General features: G+C 49.1%; 1 protein-coding gene across 3 annotated transcripts in view; it reads left to right on the top strand.

Moving 5' to 3' along the window:
* Positions 1 to 18,110, top strand: part of aralar1 (calcium-binding mitochondrial carrier protein aralar1) — a 661,842-nt gene that overhangs the window by 17,955 nt on the left and 625,777 nt on the right. The gene's annotated exons all lie outside the window — the stretch shown is intronic.

An 18,110-nucleotide genomic window follows, 5' to 3' on the forward strand; every position in this document is an offset into this window, starting at 1 on the left:
TTTGGGACTTTAGAGTGCCAGATATTTGAACAAGTTACGCACTAGAGTGTGTACTCAATGATTTGTGACTGTGTGGGGTAGACTCAACTCCTAGCCCATCTTCCTCCACTGCTTTGATTGGCATTACTGATTTCTGGCTTCCTGGACCTTATATCTAATCTTGAAGCTGTGTATTTGGTTTGCCGTCTCCACTAGTCTGTGTATGTACTCAGTTCACCTAATTGTGATTGCAGGGGTCGAGTATCAGCTCCTGGCTCTTCTGCTCTGGTCACTGCTGGGTTCACACACTCCCAGGTGTGTGTGTTTGTGTGTATCCTGTCGTATATCATAAAACTATGTATGGATGCTGCCTCTACCTCATCATTATCCAAATCGTTCCAATTTCTGACCACTTTAAGGCTGGAAAAGTATTTCCTAACGTCGCTGTGACTCATCTGTGTTAACCTTCATCTGTGACCTCGTGTACCCGAGATTTTCCTAAGAGACTCTGTCCACACTGTGTGTGTGTGTGTGTGTGTGTGTGTGTGTGTGTGTGTGTGTGTGTGTGTAGGTGGGTGGGTGTGACTCACCACTGTGTGGTTGCAGGGGTCGATTCACAGCTTCTGCTTGTTGGGGGAGTGTGGAGCACGATTAAGGTGATGTATGAGGGAGTCATTATTATCCTGAAATCACAGCATTAATATGCTTGTTAGAGACACTCAACGGAAGTATTTGGAGGTATCCTCTCCTTTGGAAGAAACCTAATTACCTCCAGTTGCCCAGGTGCGGTATGACTCCTAATCCAGCATTTGACCATGAATATGTTAACTGAGAGTTCGAAAAATCAGTGTGTGTGTGTGTGTGTCCTGGTATTGCTGGTGACAAGTGGAAGGACAAGTGGCTTTAACTTGTTAACTCGTTCCCCCGCTCCGGTTGAAATTTAATTACCAGTGTATATTAAATAAGCTGTTGCAATGTATTTAATATTTTAAAAGTTACTCTTCATTTATTTTCGTAATATATAAATAGTATACAAGAGTATATACACACCGAGAGGTGTATATATACAATCAGGTGTATATCTGTGTATACACCAAGAGGTGTATCTAATTGTATATGCAGAGAGTTTAACCCTTATTTTAGAAATTAATATATTGAGTAGCGGTGTACACTGAGATATATATACACAGGTGTATATCTGTATATACATTAAGAGGTGTATCTCTAATTGTATTTTCAGAGAGTTCAACCCTTATTTAAAAGCTTAAAATATGTATTATTGAGTAGTGGTGTACAGGTGACGTGCAGCCTTACAGTATTCTTATAGTCAGCAGGTGTTGAGGTATCTCACAAGATCAAGCACACACGAGCATGACTCGAGGCAGTTTTTTGACATTTGGTGTGCTTATTTACCCAGGATGAGTTTCCTTGGAGTGCTTGCTGGAATCACCGCCCCACTCTCACTGTGACCTTAACTCCTTGTTAGTGGTTTGCACTGCCTGTTTGTGCTTGTAGCTCGCAGTCTGGTATGGACGTCACTGCTCGCCGTTGAGGAAGTGAATAGCCGGGCTGCTAAGCAGATGGTAATTAATCTTATTTCATCAGAGGGTATCGAAGAGTCGTGGCTCTTTAATGTTAATATATCTTTCTTCAAAAGGGTTTTCTTATTGCCGGGGAAGTGCTGTTGATCAGAGAATTGGAGTCTCTCTTGCATGAAACCTGATTACTTAGTATTCTCCAGACATTGTGTGCCCCTACTGAATATAATGATTATTTCAGGTTAGAGATTTGGTGCCCTCGTTGGATGCTACTTGCACTGGAGTAACTCTTGTCGGGAGATCTTGGGTCCTGAGAGCAAACAAGTGTTGCTATCACAGATACAAGGACAATGAATGGCTGCATAACCAGATTCTTTACTGCAGCAGATACCAAAAAACTGATGGTATTTATTAAAATACTGGGACTATCTAGACTGGAATGTTGCTGTACGCTGACGGCTCTGTGTAAGGCAGGCAATATTGTAGATCAGGGAAATATACAGAGAAGGTTCACTGCTTGTATGAATGGGGCCAAATTGCTGGGGACGTGTAAAATCCCTCAGATGTACTCTCTGGAGCTCAGGCGAGGACAATGTTGTATAATTGACGAGTGGAAGGGTCTGATTTCAAATCTGCACACTAACATTTCTCCGTACCAGAGCAGCGGGCCACTGCACACTGCAAAATACTGCCAGTGAAACGCAAGAGTACACTATGAAAAGGCCCCAATAAGTGGCAAGGCTCTTAAACTTTTCACTGTCTTCCGTTCAACATAAGGGGACCTGCCTCTAACTTGACTGAGAGCGGAAGCTGGAGTCTGTGAAGCATGTTCCAGTCTGCCGTGTTGTGGTGCTTACGTTGGAGTGCGTGCAGCGAGGACCAACAGCCTCACTGATGAGGCTATCAAGGAGCCCTAGTCCAGTACGGGTTGTCACTTAATGTTAGTGAGCAGCTTGTCCTCTTTACCATTGACCCGACACTTGTAAAAACAGTTAAGTGGGTGACTGATGACGAAAATCTCCAACTGCGAGTCATCTAAGACTCGCGTCAGGAAACACTTGTCCTGTTTCCTGACGAACTTTACCTAACCTGCTGATGCAGCCTTGAACAGTTGAAATATGACTGTTTTACACGAGCCATTTGTAGTGGCTGCTCGTTTACTGTTCACCTGGCAGACTTATTTGTCATTTCTTGTATTTATAGTTTTTCAGGGATAACCTAGTCTAATCTAACCCAGCCTAACTTAGAAATGGGCTGCAAACTCGACGTGTAAGTGGTACGTAGTATAAACCTCCCTCTCCGCCCATATATATACCGTCTTTTTAATCTCTGTATGTTAGAAGTGATCAGTCCCAGGACCGAAACGTTTTCTGGTAATTATATCCTAGTGTTTACTTGTGTTTCTTTCTAAACCAAGTGGTACATGGTTCCTTGGTTCGTAATCGTGAACCAAAGAACTTCGGATTAACCTTCACATGATTGACCCTGAATGCTTCCCCATTCCCCAAGCACTGTATAACTTCCCAGATTTTGAACTTTTCTCTGATTAAAATAAATAGGAGTTGCGGGGGCGATGAACCCAGAAAATTTTAAGAGACTTTTGTTATGAAAGTTAAAAGGCAAAAGTTGAAGATGGGAAGCTCAGGGGAAGGAAGCCTAATCTTCGTGAACTTGTGGGATCTGAGCAATTACGTCAACCTCTGGCACGTGTGGTTACTTTTTAAAATTCACGGTGGAAAAATCAACACATGCAGGATAATACGATCCTTTATTGACTACATTTCGCCCACACAGTGGACTTTATCAAGTAAGAAACATAGATGGGTAAAGAGTATGTGAGTATATATAGGGTAGAGGCTGCACAGGCCAGTCTCAAATCCAACCTCCACAATATTCTCCGCCTGACTCTTACCCATATAGCTGTTTTGTGACTTGATAAAGCCCACTGTGTGGGCGAAACGTAGTCAATAAAGGATCCCATTATACCGCATTTGCGTTTACATTTCCATCGTGTTGGTATTTTATATTATTTATCTCCATCTTCAGAATTTCCCTTCAACCTAGTCGCCTAATATAAATCTTAGTGGAAGACCCCTCAAGGAAGGTTCCTTGATGTTGGTGAGGGGCTCTTGATTTAGGGAATTGGATCTGTGCTCCAGTTCCCCGAATTAAGCCTGAGTGCCTTCCACATTCCCCCCCCCCCAGGCGCTGTATAATCCTACGGGTTTAACGCTTCCCCTTGATTATAATAATAATACGCTTTTCTTAAAGTTTATAAGCCACCCATTTTTCCAGTTACTGACTTTTTTAAATTTGCATACGTTTTATTTGTAATTATGTGGCAGTCATACTTGTCCGTTACTTGTAGAAATTATGTAACGTGGCTGTTATGTTGTTTTTTGATGTTTTGTGTGTATTATGCCAACATATGTGGTCTTAAATGTGTATTATGTCGGGAAATGTAGTCTGTAATATGTTATAACTTCTTAAACTGAATGAAATATACCGTTTGGTGGTTGTGGTGTGATGGTGATGGTAGTGGTGGTGATGTGATGGCGGTGGAGTGGTGTGATGGTGATGGTAGTGGTGGTGATGTGATGGCGGTGGAGTGGTGTGATGGTGATGGTAGTGGTGGTGATGTGATGGCGGTGGAGTGGTGTGATGGTGATGGTAGTGGTGGTGATGTGATGGCGGTGGAGTGGTGTGATGGTGATGGTAGTGGTGGTGATGTGATGGCGGTGGAGTGGTGTGATGGTGATGGTAGTGGTGGTGATGTGATGGCGGTGGAGTGGTGTGATGGTGATGGTAGTGATGGTGATGTGATGGCGGTGGAGTGGTGTGATGGTGATGGTAGTGGTGGTGATGCGATGGCGGTGGAGTGGTGTGATGGTGATGGTAGTGGTGGTGATGTGATGGCGGTGGAGTGGTGTGTTGGTGATGGTAGTGGTGGTGATGTGATGGCGGTGGAGTGGTGTGATGGTGATGGTAGTGGTGGTGATGTGATGGCGGTGGAGTTGTGTGATGGTGATGGTAGTGGTGGTGGTGTGATGACGGTGGAGTTGTGTGATGGTGATGGTAGTGGTGGTGGTGTGATGACGGTGGAGTGGTGTGATGGTGGTGGTGAAGTGATGATGGTGGTGAAGTGATGATGGTGGAGTGATGATGGTGGATTGGTGGTGGTGGAGTGGTGATCGTGGAGTGGTGATGGTGGAGTGGTATTGGTGGAGTGGTGATGGTGGAGTGGTGGTAGTGGAGTGATGGTGATGGTGGAGTGGTGGTGGTGGAGTGGGGGTGGTGGAGTGGGGGTGGTGGAGTGATGGTGGTGTGGTGATGGAGTGGTGGTGAAATGATGGTGGAGTGGTGGTGGTGATGTGATGGCGGTGGAGTGGTGTGATGGTGGTGGTGAAGTGATGATGGTGGATTGGTGATGGTGGAGTGGGGGTGGTGGAGTGATGGTAGTGGATTGGTGGTGGTGGAGTGATGGTGGTGTGATGGAGTGGTGGTGAAATGATGGTGGAGTGGTGGTGGTGATGTGATGGCGGTGGAGTGGTGTGATGGTGGTGGTGAAGTGATGATGGTGGAGTGATGGTAGTGGATTGGTGGTGGTGGAGTGATGGTGGTGGAGTGGTGATGGTGGAGTGGTGGTGGAATGATGGTGCAGTGGTGGTGGTGGAGTGATAGTGGTGGAGTGGTGGTGGAAGAGTGGTGGTAGTAAAGTGTTGGTGGTGTTAAAGTGATGGTGGTGGTGGAGTGATGGTGGTGGTGGAGTGATGGTGGTGGAGTGATGGTGGTGGAGTGATGGTGGTGGAGTGATAGTGGTGGAGTGATAGTGGTGGTGGAGTGATGGTAGAGCGGTGGTGGCGAAGTGATAGTGGTAGTGGTGGTGGTGGAGTGGTGGTGGTAAAGTGATGGTGATGGAGTGATGGTGGTGGAGTGGTGGCGGTAGAGTGGTGGCGGTGGAGCGATGGTGCTGGAGTGATGGTGCTGGAGTGATGGTGCTGGAGTGATGGTGCTGGAGTGATGGTGCTGGAGTGATGATGATGGAGTGAGGGTGGTGGAGCGTTGGTGCTGGAGTGATGGTGGTGGTGGTGTAGTGATGGTGGTGGAGTGGTGGTGGTGGAGTGGTGGTGGTGTAGTGGTGGTGGAGTGATGGTGGTGGAGTGATGGTGGTGGAGTAGTGGTGGTGGAGTAGTGGTGGTGGAGTGATGGTGGAGTGATGATGGTGTAGTGGTAGTGGTGGTGGAGTGATGGTGGAGTGGTGGTGGTGGAGTGGTGGTGGTGGAGTAGTGGTGGTGGAGTGGTGGTGGTGGAGTGATGGTGGAGTGGTGGCGGTGGAGTAGTGATGGTGGAGTAGTGGTGGTGGAGTAGTGGTGGTGGAGTAGTGGTGGTGAAGTAGTGGTGTTGGAGTAGTGGTGTTGGAGTAGTGGTGGTGGAGTGATGGTGGTGGAGTGTTGGTGGTGGAGTGGTGGTGGTGTAGTGATAGTGGTGGAGTGGTAGTGGTGGTGGTGGAGTAGTGGTGGTGGAATGATGGTGGTGGAGTGTTGGTGGAGTGGTGGTGGTGTAGTGATAGTGGTGGAGTGATGGTGGTGTAGTGGTGGTGGTGGAGTAGTGGTGGTGGAGTGATGGTGGTGGAGTGATGGTGGTGGAGTAGTGGTGGTGGTGGAGTAGTGGTGGTGGAGTGATGGTGGAGTAGTGGTGGTGGAGTGATGGTGGTGGAGTAGTGGTGGGGGGTTGTGGTGGTGGAGTGATGGTGGTGTAGTGGTGGTGGAGTGATGGTGGTGTAGTGGTGGTGGAGTGATGGTGGTGGAGTAGTGGTGGTGGAGTGATGGTGGTGGAGTAGTGGTGGTGGAGTAGTGGTGGTGGAGTAGTGGTGGTGGAGTGATGGTGGTGGAGTAGTGGTGGTGGAGTAGTGGTGGTGGAGTAGTGGTGGTGGAGTGATGGTGGTGGAGTAGTGGTGGTGGAGTGATGGTGGTGGAGTAGTGGTGGTGGAGTGATGGTGGTGGAGTAGTGGTGGTGGAGTAGTGGTGGTGGAGTGATGGTGGTGGAGTAGTGGTGGTGGAGTAGTGGTGGTGGAGTGATGGTGGTGGAATAGTGGTGGGGGGTTGTGGTGGGAGATGAGGACACAGGATGAGCACTGCATGGTGGTCAATAAGTAGTGTTGCAGGAGTCGACCCTACCTCTCCCCTCCCTCCCACGCCCACGCTCTCCCATTCACGCCCACGCTCCCCCATTCACGCCCATACCCCCCTCCCCACACACCCTCCATGGTCTACTCTGACTAGATGCTGGTTCGGTCATGCATTTTGTGCAATGTAGACACAGCCTGCTTGATCACGTAAGTTTGCAGGATGTTGTAAGGGGCTTAAGTGTCCCGTATATTCGAATGATTTTATATTCCTCACGTAGTTGAATCCAGATGGCGTAGTTTTGCGTAGTTAAGATAAACCACGTTGAAGAAAAGTATTTATTTGGGCGACGTTTCGCTCTCTGTAGAGCTTTAGCAAGTTATGTTTCACTCTGTAGAGCCTTATCAGGTTATGCTTCATTGTAAAGCTTTAACAAGTCATGTGTGCACCGGTTCCAGCTCTGATGATAGCCATGTGTGCACCGGTTCCAGCTCTGATGATAGTCATGTGTGCACTGGTTCCAGCTCTGATGATAGTCATGTGTGCACCGGTTCCAGCTCTGATGATAGTCATGTGTGCACTGGTTCCAGCTCTGATGATAGCCATGTGTGCACCGGTTCCAGCTCTGATGATAGTCATGTGTGCACTGGTTCCAGCTCTGATGATAGTCATGTGTGCACCGGTTCCAGCTCTGATGATAGTCATGTGTGCACTGGTTCCAGCTCTGATGATAGTCATGTGTGCGCTGGTTCCAGCTCTGATGATAGTCATGTGTGCACTGGTTCCAGCTCTGATGATAGTCATGTGTGCACCGGTTCCAGCTCTGATGATAGTCATGTGTGCACTGGTTCCACCTCTGATGATAGTCATGTGTGCACTGGTTCCAGCTCTGATGATAGTCATGTGTGCACTGGTTCCAGCTCTGATGACAGTCATGTGTGCACTGGTTACAGCTCTGATGATAGTCATGTGTGCACTGGTTCCAGCTCTGATGATAGTCATGTGTGCACCGGTTCCAGCTCTGATGATAGTCATGTGTGCACTGGTTCCAGCTCTGATGATAGTCATGTGTGCACTGGTTCCAGCTCTGATGATAGTCATGTGTGCGCTGGTTCCAGCTCTGATGATAGTCATGTGTGCACCAGTTCCAGCTCTGATGATAGTCATGTGTGCACCGGTTCCAGCTCTGATGATAGTCATGTGTGCACCGGTTCCAGCTCTGATGATAGTCATGTGTGCACTGGTTCCAGCTCTGATGATAGTCATGTGTGCACTGGTTCCAGCTCTGATGATTGTCATGTGTGCGCTGGTTCCAGCTCTGATGATAGTCATGTGTGCACCGGTTCCAGCTCTGATGATAGCCATGTGTGCACTGGTTCCAGTTCTGATGATAGCCATGTGTGCGCCGGTTCCAGCTCTGATGATAGTCATGTGTGCACTGGTTCCAGCTCTGATGATAGTCATGTGTGCGCTGGTTCCAGCTCTGATGATAGTCATGTGTGCACCGGTTCCAGCTCTGATGATAGTCATGTGTGCGCTGGTTCCAGCTCTGGTGATAGTCATGTGTGCGCTGGTTCCAGCTCTGATGATAGCCATGTGTGCACCGGTTCCAGCTCTGATGATAGTCATGTGTGCGCTGGTTCCAGCTCTGATGATAGTCATGTGTGCGCTGGTTCCAGCTCTGATGATAGCCATGTGTGCGCTGGTTCCAGCTCTGATGATAGCCATGTGTGCGCTGGTTCCAGCTCTGATGATAACCATGTGTGCACTTGTTCCAGCTCTGATAGCCATGTGTGCGCTGGTTCCAGCTCTGATGATAGCCATGTGTGCACCGGTTCCAGCTCTGATGATAGTAATGTGTGCACCGGTTCCACCTCTGATGATAGCCATGTGTGCACCGGTTCCACCTCTGATGATAGCCATGTGTGCACCGGTTCCAGCTCTGATGATAGCCATGTGTGCACCGGTTCCAGCTGTGATGATAGCCATGTGTGCGCTGGTTCCAGCTCTGATGATAGCCATGTGTGCCCTGGTTCCACCTCTGATGATAGCCATGTGTGCCCTGGTTCCACCTCTGATGATAGCCATGTGTGCGCTGGTTCCACCTCTGATGATAGCCATGTGTGCCCTGGTTCCACCTCTGATGATAGCCATGTGTGCGCTGGTTCCACCTCTGATGATAGCCATGTGTGCGCTGGTTCCAGCTGTGATGATAGCCATGTGTGCGCTGGTTCCACCTCTGATGATAGCCATGTGTGCGCTGGTTCCACCTCTGATGATAGCCATGTGTGCGCTGGTTCCACCTCTGATGATAGCCATGTGTGCGCTGGTTCCAGCTGTGATGATAGCCATGTGTGCCCTGGTTCCACCTCTGATGATAGCCATGTGTGCGCTGGTTCCACCTCTGATGATAGCCATGTGTGCACCGGTTCCAGCTGTGATGATAGCCATGTGTGCGCTGGTTCCAGCTCTGATGATAGCCATGTGTGCGCTGGTTCCACCTCTGATGATAGCCATGTGTGCGCTGGTTCCACCTCTGATGATAGCCATGTGTGCACCGGTTCCAGCTCTGATGATAGCCATGTGTGCACCGGTTCCAGCTGTGATCATAGCCATGTGTGTGCGCTGGTTCCAGCTCTAACAATTCCACAACCCAACCCTTCTTCCCAGAGTCTTCCCCCTGGTCTCCTAATTCTTAAAGGCGTTAATATAACCAGTCTTCTACCGTTCACAGTGCTATAGTCTGGGTTGTGTAAAGTTGTGATAATATGTGTTGAAGTTGTGCTGCCTAGTACACCTTCCTAGAATTTTGTGATACTTAACCGATGTCAGTTTCTCAGTTATTTATAGATTATTTTATTGCCGTCGTTGTGGGGGCGGGGATATGTTCGTGCTTGAGGAACCCCGTGGAAATATGTCACTTTGTCTGACTTCCTTAGGTTATCCTTGTTTCTCTACATATATGCTGCTATGTATGATAATTTATGTAACTGTGTGTATACCTGAATAAGGTTACTTAAAGCAGGGGTTCCCAACCAGGGGTGTCTGTACCCTTTAGGGGTATGGGAAGTAAATAATGGGGGTATGGGACTCGATCTCTAAACAATTTACAAATTACTTAGTTATATTCTCTCTCCCTCTCTCTCTCTCTCTCTCTCTCTCTCTCTCTCTCTCTCTCTCTCTCTCTCTCTCTCTCTCTCTCTAGTATTAAATGTACCATACTTAGTGTCAGTGGATTCTTTCAGGCATGAGTCTGGGAGTGAGGCTGCAGGTATTTGTAAAGTAGAGGGTGTGAGGGAGACAGGTGGTGGGCAGCAAGCTAGGTACACAGTGTGACGGAGACAGGTGGTGGGCAGCAAGGTAGGTACACAGTGTGAGGGAGACAGGTGGTGGGCAGCAAGCTAGGTACACAGTCTGACAGACAGGTGGTGGGCAGCAAGCTAGGTACACAGTGTGAGGGAGACAGGTGGTGGGCAGCAAGCCAGGTACACAGTGTGACAGACAGGTGGTGGGCAGCAAGCTAGGTACTGTGTGAGGCAGACAGGTGGTGGGCAGCAAGCCAGGTACACAGTGTGGCAGACAGGTGGTGGGCAGCAAGCAAGGTGCACAGTGTGAGGGAGACAGGTGGTGGGCAGCAAGGTAGGTACACAGTGCGAGGGAGACAGGTGGTGGGCAGCAAGGTAGGTACACAGGATGACAGACAGGTGGTGGGCAGCAAGCTAGGTACAGTGTGAAGCAGACAGGTGGTGGGCAGCAAACCAGGTACACAGTGTGACAGGTGGTGGGCAGCAAGCTAGGTACACAGTGTGACAGACAGGTGGTGGGCAGCAAGCCAGGTACACAGTGTGACTGAAACAGGTGGTGGGCAGCAAGCTAGGTACAGTGTGAGGGAGACAGGTGGTGAGCAGCAAGGTAGGTACACAGTGCGAGGGAGACAGGTGGTGGACAACAAGCAGGTACACAGTGTGAAACAGACAGGTGGTGGGCAACAAGCCAGGTACACAGTGTTAGGCAGACAGGTGGTGGACAACAAGCCAGGTACACAGTGTGAAGCAGACAGTTGGTGGGCAACAAGCCAGGTACACAGTGTGAAGCAGACAGGTGGTGGGCAACAAGCCAGGTACACAGTGTGAAGCAGACAGGTGGTGGGCAACAAGCCAGGTACACAGTGAAGCAGACAGGTGGTGGGCAACAAGCCAGGTACACAGTGTGAAGCAGACAGGTGGTGGACAACAAGCCAGGTACACAGTGTGAAGCAGACAGGTGGTGGGCAACAAGCAGGTACACAGTGTGAATCAGACAGGTGGTGGGCAACAAGCAGGTACACAGTGTGAGGCAGACAGGTGGTGGACAACAAGCCAGGTACACAGTGTGAAGCAGACAGGTGGTGGGCAACAAGCAGGTACACAGTGTGAAGCAGACAGGTGGTGGGCAACAAGCCAGGTACACAGTGTGAAGCAGACAGGTGGTGGGCAACAAGCCAGGTACACAGTGTGAAGCAGACAGGTGGTGGGCAACAAGCAGGTACACAGTGTGAAGCAGACAGGTGGTGGGCAACAAGCCAGGTACACAGTGTGAAGCAGACGGTGGGCAACAAGCCAGGTACACAGCGAAGCAGACAGGTGGTGGGCAACAAGCCAGGTACACAGTGTGAAGCAGACAGGTGGTGGGCAACAAGCCAGGTACACAGTGTGAAGCAGACAGGTGGTGGGCAACATGCCAGGTACACAGTGTGAAGCAGACAGGTGGTGGGCAACAAGCCAGGTACACAGTGTGAAGCAGACAGGTGGTGGGCAATAAGCCAGGTACACAGTGTGAAGCAGACAGGTGGTGGGCAACATGCCAGGTACACAGTGTGAAGCAGACAGGTGGTGGGCAACAAGCCAGGTACACAGTGTGAAGCAGACAGTTGGTGGGCAACAAGCCAGGTACACAGTGAAGCAGACAGGTGGTGGGCAACAAGCCAGGTACACAGTGTGAGGTAGACAGGTGGTGGGCAACAAGCCAGGTACACAGTGTGAAGCAGACAGGTGGTGGGCAACAAGCCAGGTACACAGTGTGAAGCAGACAGGTGGTGGGCAACAAGCCAGGTACACAGTGTGAAGCAGACAGGTGGTGGGCAACAAGCCAGGTACACAGTGAAGCAGACAGGTGGTGGGCAACAAGCCAGGTACACAGTGAAGCAGACAGGTGGTGGGCAACAAGCCAGGTACACAGTGAAGCAGACAGGTGGTGGGCAACAAGCCACAGTGTAACACAGTACACAGTGAAGCAGACAGGTGGTGGGCAACAAGCCAGGTACACAGTGAAGCAGACAGGTGGTGGGCAACAAGCCAGGTACACAGTGTGAGGACAGGTAACAAGACACAGGTGGTGGGCAACAAGCCAGGTACACAGTGTGAAGCAGACAGGTGGTGGGCAACAAGCCAGGTACACAGTGTGAAGCAGACAGGTGGTGGGCAACAAGCCAGGTACACAGTGTGAAGCAGACAGGTGGTGGGCAACAAGCCAGGTACACAGTGAAGCAGACAGGTGGTGGGCAACAAGCCAGGTACACAGTGAAGCAGACAGGTGGTGGGCAACAAGCCAGGTACACAGTGAAGCAGACAGGTGGTGGGCAACAAGCCAGGTACACAGTGTGAAGCAGACAGGTGGTGGGCAACAAGCCAGGTACACAGTGAAGCAGACAGGTGGTGGGCAACAAGCCAGGTACACAGTGAAGCAGACAGGTGGTGGGCAACAAGCCAGGTACACAGTGTGAGGCAGACAGGTGGTGGGCAACAAGCCAGGTACACAGTGTGAAGCAGACAGGTGGTGGGCAACAAGCCAGGTACACAGTGAAGCAGACAGTTGGTGGGCAACAAGCCAGGTACACAGTGAAGCAGACAGGTGGTGGGCAACAAGCCATGTACACAGTGAAGCAGACAGTTGGTGGGCAACAAGCCAGGTACACAGTGAAGCAGACAGGTGGTGGGCAACAAGCCAGGTACACAGTGAAGCAGACAGGTGGTGGGCAACAAGGCAGGTACACAGTGTGAAGCAGACAGGTGGTGGGCAACAAGGCAGGTACACAGTGTGAAGCAGACAGGTGGTGGGCAACAAGGCAGGTACACAGTGTGAAGCAGACAGGTGGTGGGCAACAAGCCAGGTACACAGTGTGAAGCAGACAGGTGGTGGGCAACAAGCCAGGTACACAGTGTGAAGCAGACAGGTGGTGGGCAACAAGCAGGTACACAGTGTGAAGCAGACAGGTGGTGGACAACAAGCCAGGTACACAGTGTGAAGCAGACAGGTGGTGGGCAACAAGCCAGGTACACAGTGTTAGGCAGACAGGTGGTGGACAACAAGCCAGGTACACAGTGTGAAGCAGACAGGTGGTGGGCAACAAGGCAGGTACACAGTGTGAAGCAGACAGTTGACTTTTACTGTTAATAAAGCTGCAGGTGTGAACTTCTGTATTATCCAGTACTGAGTTGTATTGTAATTTATATTATGTTAGTCCTGTGTGTGTGTGTACTCACCTAGTTGTACTCACCTAGTTGAGGTTGCAGGGGTCGAGTCCAAGCTCCTGGCCCCGCCTCTTCACTGGTCGCTACTAGGTCACTCTCCCTGAACCATGAGCTTTATCGTACCTCTGCTTAAAGCTATGTATGGATCCTGACTCCACTACATCGCTTCCCAAACTATTCCACTTCCTGACTACTCTGTGGCTGAAGAAAAACTTCCTAACATCCCTTTGATTCATCTGTGTCTTCAACTTCCAACTGTGTCCCCTTGTTACTGTGTCCAGTCTCTGGAACATCCTGTCTTTGTCCACCTTGTCAATTCCTCTCAGTATTTTGTAAGTCGTTATCATGTCCCCCCTATCTCTCCTGTCCTCCAGTGTCGTCAGGTTGATTTTCTTTAACCTCTCCTCATAGGACATACCTCTTAGCTCTGGGACTAGTCTTGTTGCAAACCTTTGCACTTTCTCTAGTTTCTTTACATGCTTGTCTAGGTGTGGGTTCCAAACTGGTGCCGCATACTCTAATATGGGCCTAACGTACACGGTGTACAGGGTCCTGAACGATTCCTTATTAAGATGTCGGAATGCTGTTCTGAGGTTTGCCAGGCGCCCATATGCTGCGGCAGTTATTTGGTTGATGTGCGCTTCAGGAGATGTGCCTGGTGTTATACTCACCCCAAGATCTTTTTCCTTGAGTGATGTTTGTAGTCTCTGGCCCCCTAGACTGTACTCCGTCTGCGGTCTTCTTTGCCATTCCTCAATCCTCATGACTTTGCACTTGGTGGGATTGAACTCCAGGAGCCAGTTACTGGACCAGGTCTGCAGCCTGTCCAGATCCCTTTGTAGTTCTGCCTGGTCTTCGATCGAATGAACTCTTCTCATAAACTTCACGTCATCTGCAAACAGGGACACCTCGGAGTTTATTCCTTCCGTCATGTCGTTCACAAATACCAGAAACAGCACTGGTCCTAGGACTGACCCCTGTTGGACCCCACTGGTCACAGGTGCCCACTCTGACACCTCGCCACGTACCATTACTCGCTGCTGTCTTCCTGACAAGTATTCCCTGATCCACTGCAGTGCCTTCCCTGTTATCCCTGCTTGGTCCTCCAGTTTTTGCACTAATCTCTTGTGTGGTACTGTGTCAAAAGCCTTCTTGCAGTCCAAGAAAATGCAATCCACCCACCCCTCTCTCTCTCTTGTCTTACTGCTGTCACCATGTCATAGAACTCCAGTAGGTTTGTGACACAGGATTTCCCATCTCTGAAACCATGTTGGCTGTTGGTGATGAGATCATTCCTTTCTAGATGTTCCACCATTCTTCTCCTGACAATCTTTTCCATGATTTTGCATGCTATACATGTCAGTGACACTGGTCTGTAGTTTAGTGTTTCATGTCTGTCTCATTTTTTAAAGATTGGGACCACATTTGCTGTCTTCCATGCCTCAGGCAATCTCCCTGTTTTGATAGATGTATTGAATATTGTTGTTAGGGGTACACATAGCGCCTCTGCTCCCTCTCTCAGGACCCACGGAGAGATGTTATCTGGTCCCATTGCCTTTGAGGTATCTAGCTCACTCAGAAGCCTCTTCACTTCTTCCTCGGTTGTGTGTACTGTGTCCAGCACATGGTGGTGTACCCCACCTCTCCGTCTTTCTGGAGCCCCTTCTGTCTCCTCTGTGAACACTTCTTTGAATCTCTTGTTGAGTTCCTCACATACTTCACGGTCATTTCTTGTTGTCTCTCCTCCTTCCTTCCTTAGCCTGATTACCTGGTCCTTAACAGTTGTTTTCTTCCTGATGTGGCTGTATAACAGCTTCGGGTCAGATTTGGCTTTTGCTGCTATGTCGTTTTCGTATTGACGTTGGGCCTCCCTTCTTATCTGTGCATATTCGTTTCTGGCTCTACGACTGCTCTCCTTATTCTCCTGGGTCCTTTGCCTTCGATATTTCTTCCATTCCCTAGCACACTTGGTTTTTGCCTCCTTGCATCTTTGGGTGAACCATGGGCTCATCCTGGCTTTTTCATTATTCCTGTTACCCTTGGGTACAAACCACTCCTCAGCCTCCTTGCATTTTGTTGCTACATATTCCATCATCTCATTAACTGGCTTCCCTGCCAGTTCTCTGTCCCACTGAACCTCATTCAGGAAGTTTCTCATTCCTGTGTAGTCCCCTTTCCTGTAGTTTGGTTTCATTTGTCCTGGCCTTCCTGCTTCCCCCTCCACTTGTAGCTCTACTGTGTATTCGAAGCTCAAAACCACATGATCGCTGGCCCCAAGGGGTCCTTCATATGTGATGTCCTCAATATCTGCACTACTCAAGGTGAATACTAAGTCCAGTCTTGCTGGTTCATCCTCTCCTCTCTCTCTTGTAGTGTCCCTTACGTGTTGGTACATGAAGTTTTCCAGTACCACCTCCATCATCTTAGCCCTCCATGTATCTTGGCCCCCATGTGGCTCCAAGTTCTCCCATTCGATCTCCTTGTGGTTAAAGTCGCCCATGATCAGGAGCTTTGCCCTGCGTGCATGAGCTCTTCTGGCCACTGCAGCCAGTGTGTCAACCATCGCTCTATTGCTCTCGTCATACTCTTGCCTTGGCCTCCTGCTGTTCTGTGGTGGGTTATACATCACTGCAATTATCACCTTGGGACCACCAGAGTGAAGCGTTCCCGCTATGTAATCACTTTCTTCTCCACTGTCTCCTCTCTCCAGCTCATCAAAATTCCATCGGTGTTTGATCAGCAATGCCACTCCTCCACCCCCCTGTTCCTTCTGTCTTTTCTCAGGATCTGGTATCCCGCTGGAAAGATGGCATCTGTTATCATACCTGTAAGCTTGGTTTCTGTGATCGCTGTGATGTCTGGTGATGCCTCTTTGACTCTTTTGTGCCACTCCTCCCACTTGTTTGTTATTCCATCAGCGTTTGTGTACCATACCTTCAGTTTCCTTTCCAACACTGTGGTTTGGGGGGCCTTTGGGGGTGGGAGACCAGGTAGCATACTGTGGGATTCTATGGTTGGGGGTTGGGTGGAAGCTGTGGGTATGGATTGTATTGTGTGTTGGGATGGTGTGATAGGTTGTGGGGTTCTGAGGATAGTTGTGTGTGTGCTTGCCCTTGCTGCTCTGTTCTGCTCTGACTGACCTCTGCTGGTTCCATCCTTGTCTCCTTTCCTAGCTCCTTTCGCTTTTTTGTCCTCTCCCTCAGCTGCTTTCTCTCTGTTTGTGTTCTGTCTCTGTCTAGGAACACCTTCTTGTACTCTTCCGAAATTTTCAACCGTGGTTTCTCTTGGAGGATCCTGTTCCGCACTGTTTCTGTCCTGAGAATCAGCTTGATCGGTCGGTTTCTCCCCTTCAAGTACCCCCCTATTCTCTGAAAATTTACAATCTCATCCATGTCTTCTCCCCCTATTTCCGTGATGATTTTCTCAATCTCCTTTCTTTCTTCCTGCCGTCTTTCAGTGTGTGTCCTTTCCTCTCTCTCCCGAAGCCCATGGATAATCACTGATTTTGCCCTTTCCTCCTCCCATTGCCTCTTCCTCTGTGACTCTGGTTCCTGTCTGTATGTGGTCATTTTCTCCCTTGATTTTTCCAGTGGCTCTTGGTAGCATGGTTGTGCCTCAGCATTCGACCTATCTCCCTCTCCATCTGCACCCATCTGCTCTTCCCTTCCACTCCCTGGCCCTTCTTTGCAGGCTGATATGACCTTAGCATAATTCATATCTCCTTCCTTCCTGTTCAGCCTCTCATCATCGTATGGTGTGTCTTCTCTGGTCACTACCCCTGAGACTTGCTTCAGCCTGTTTACCTCAAATTCTAGGACCTTTACCCTGGCTACTGCAGTTTCGACTTGTGCCTCCCAATTCTTCGTCTCCTTCTCCAACCTCTTTTCCCGTGTTGTTAGGTAAGACACATATGCAACAGTTAGGTATCTTTATTATGAAACGTTTCGCCTACACAGTAGGCTTCTTCAGTCAAGTACAGAAAAGTTGATAGAAGCAGAAGATACTTGAAGACGATGTAATCAGTCCATCACCCTTAAAGTTTTGAGGTGGTCAGTCCCTCAGTCTGGAGAAGATCATTGTTCCATAATATGAAACATAATATTGTTTCATATTATGGAACAATGCTCTTCTCCAGACTGAGGGACTGACCACCTCAAAACTTTAAGGGTGATGGACTGATTACATCGTCTTCAAGTATCTTCTGCTTCTATCAACTTTTCTGTACTTGACTGAAGAAGCCTACTGTGTAGGCGAAACGTTTCATAATAAAGATACCTAACTGTTGCATATGTGTCTTACCTAACAACCTGTCGGTATTTTATACCATTTTAATGTTCAACCTCTTTTCCCATTTCACAGAGAGCTCTTTCTCCATTTTTTCAGAAAGCTCTCCTAATTTTCTCTCCCATTCTTGCTCTATCCTTTTCCACTGTTCCTCCATCCATTCCTCCCTACCAGTACCATTGTCATCTGATCCCTGATTCCTGCGAGTCCCAACCATTTTTTTAATGAAAAAGAGAGAGAAGGAGAAAAAGAAAAAGGGGGAGAGAGTGAGAGATAGGGAGAGAGAGAGAAGGGGAGCCTAGAAGGAGGGGAAAAGAAGGGAAAAAGGGGGAGAAAGTGAGAGAGGGAAAAGGTAAGAGAGAGGGGGGAGTGACAAGGGAAGAGAGAGAGAAAAGAAGGGGAAGAGAGAGAGTAAGAGAGGAAGAGAGAGAGGGAGAGGGAGAGAGAGGAAGAGAGAGAGAAAGAGTGAAAGGAAGAGAGAGAGGAAGAGAGAGAGGATGAGAGAAAGGGGGAGAGAGAAAGAGAGAGAGAGAGAGGAAGAGAGAGGAGAGGAGAGGGAGAGAGATGGGGGGGAAAGGAAGGATTATAGGGTCACTTCACAGGAAGGTGTAAAATCCTGTATATGTGTGTGTGTGTGTCTATATATGTGTGTGTGTGTGTGTGTTTGTATGTGT

The sequence above is a fragment of the Cherax quadricarinatus genome, chromosome 97 (assembly GCF_038502225.1).
Source record: "Cherax quadricarinatus isolate ZL_2023a chromosome 97, ASM3850222v1, whole genome shotgun sequence".
In the NCBI taxonomy this organism is placed as follows: domain Eukaryota; kingdom Metazoa; phylum Arthropoda; class Malacostraca; order Decapoda; family Parastacidae; genus Cherax; species Cherax quadricarinatus.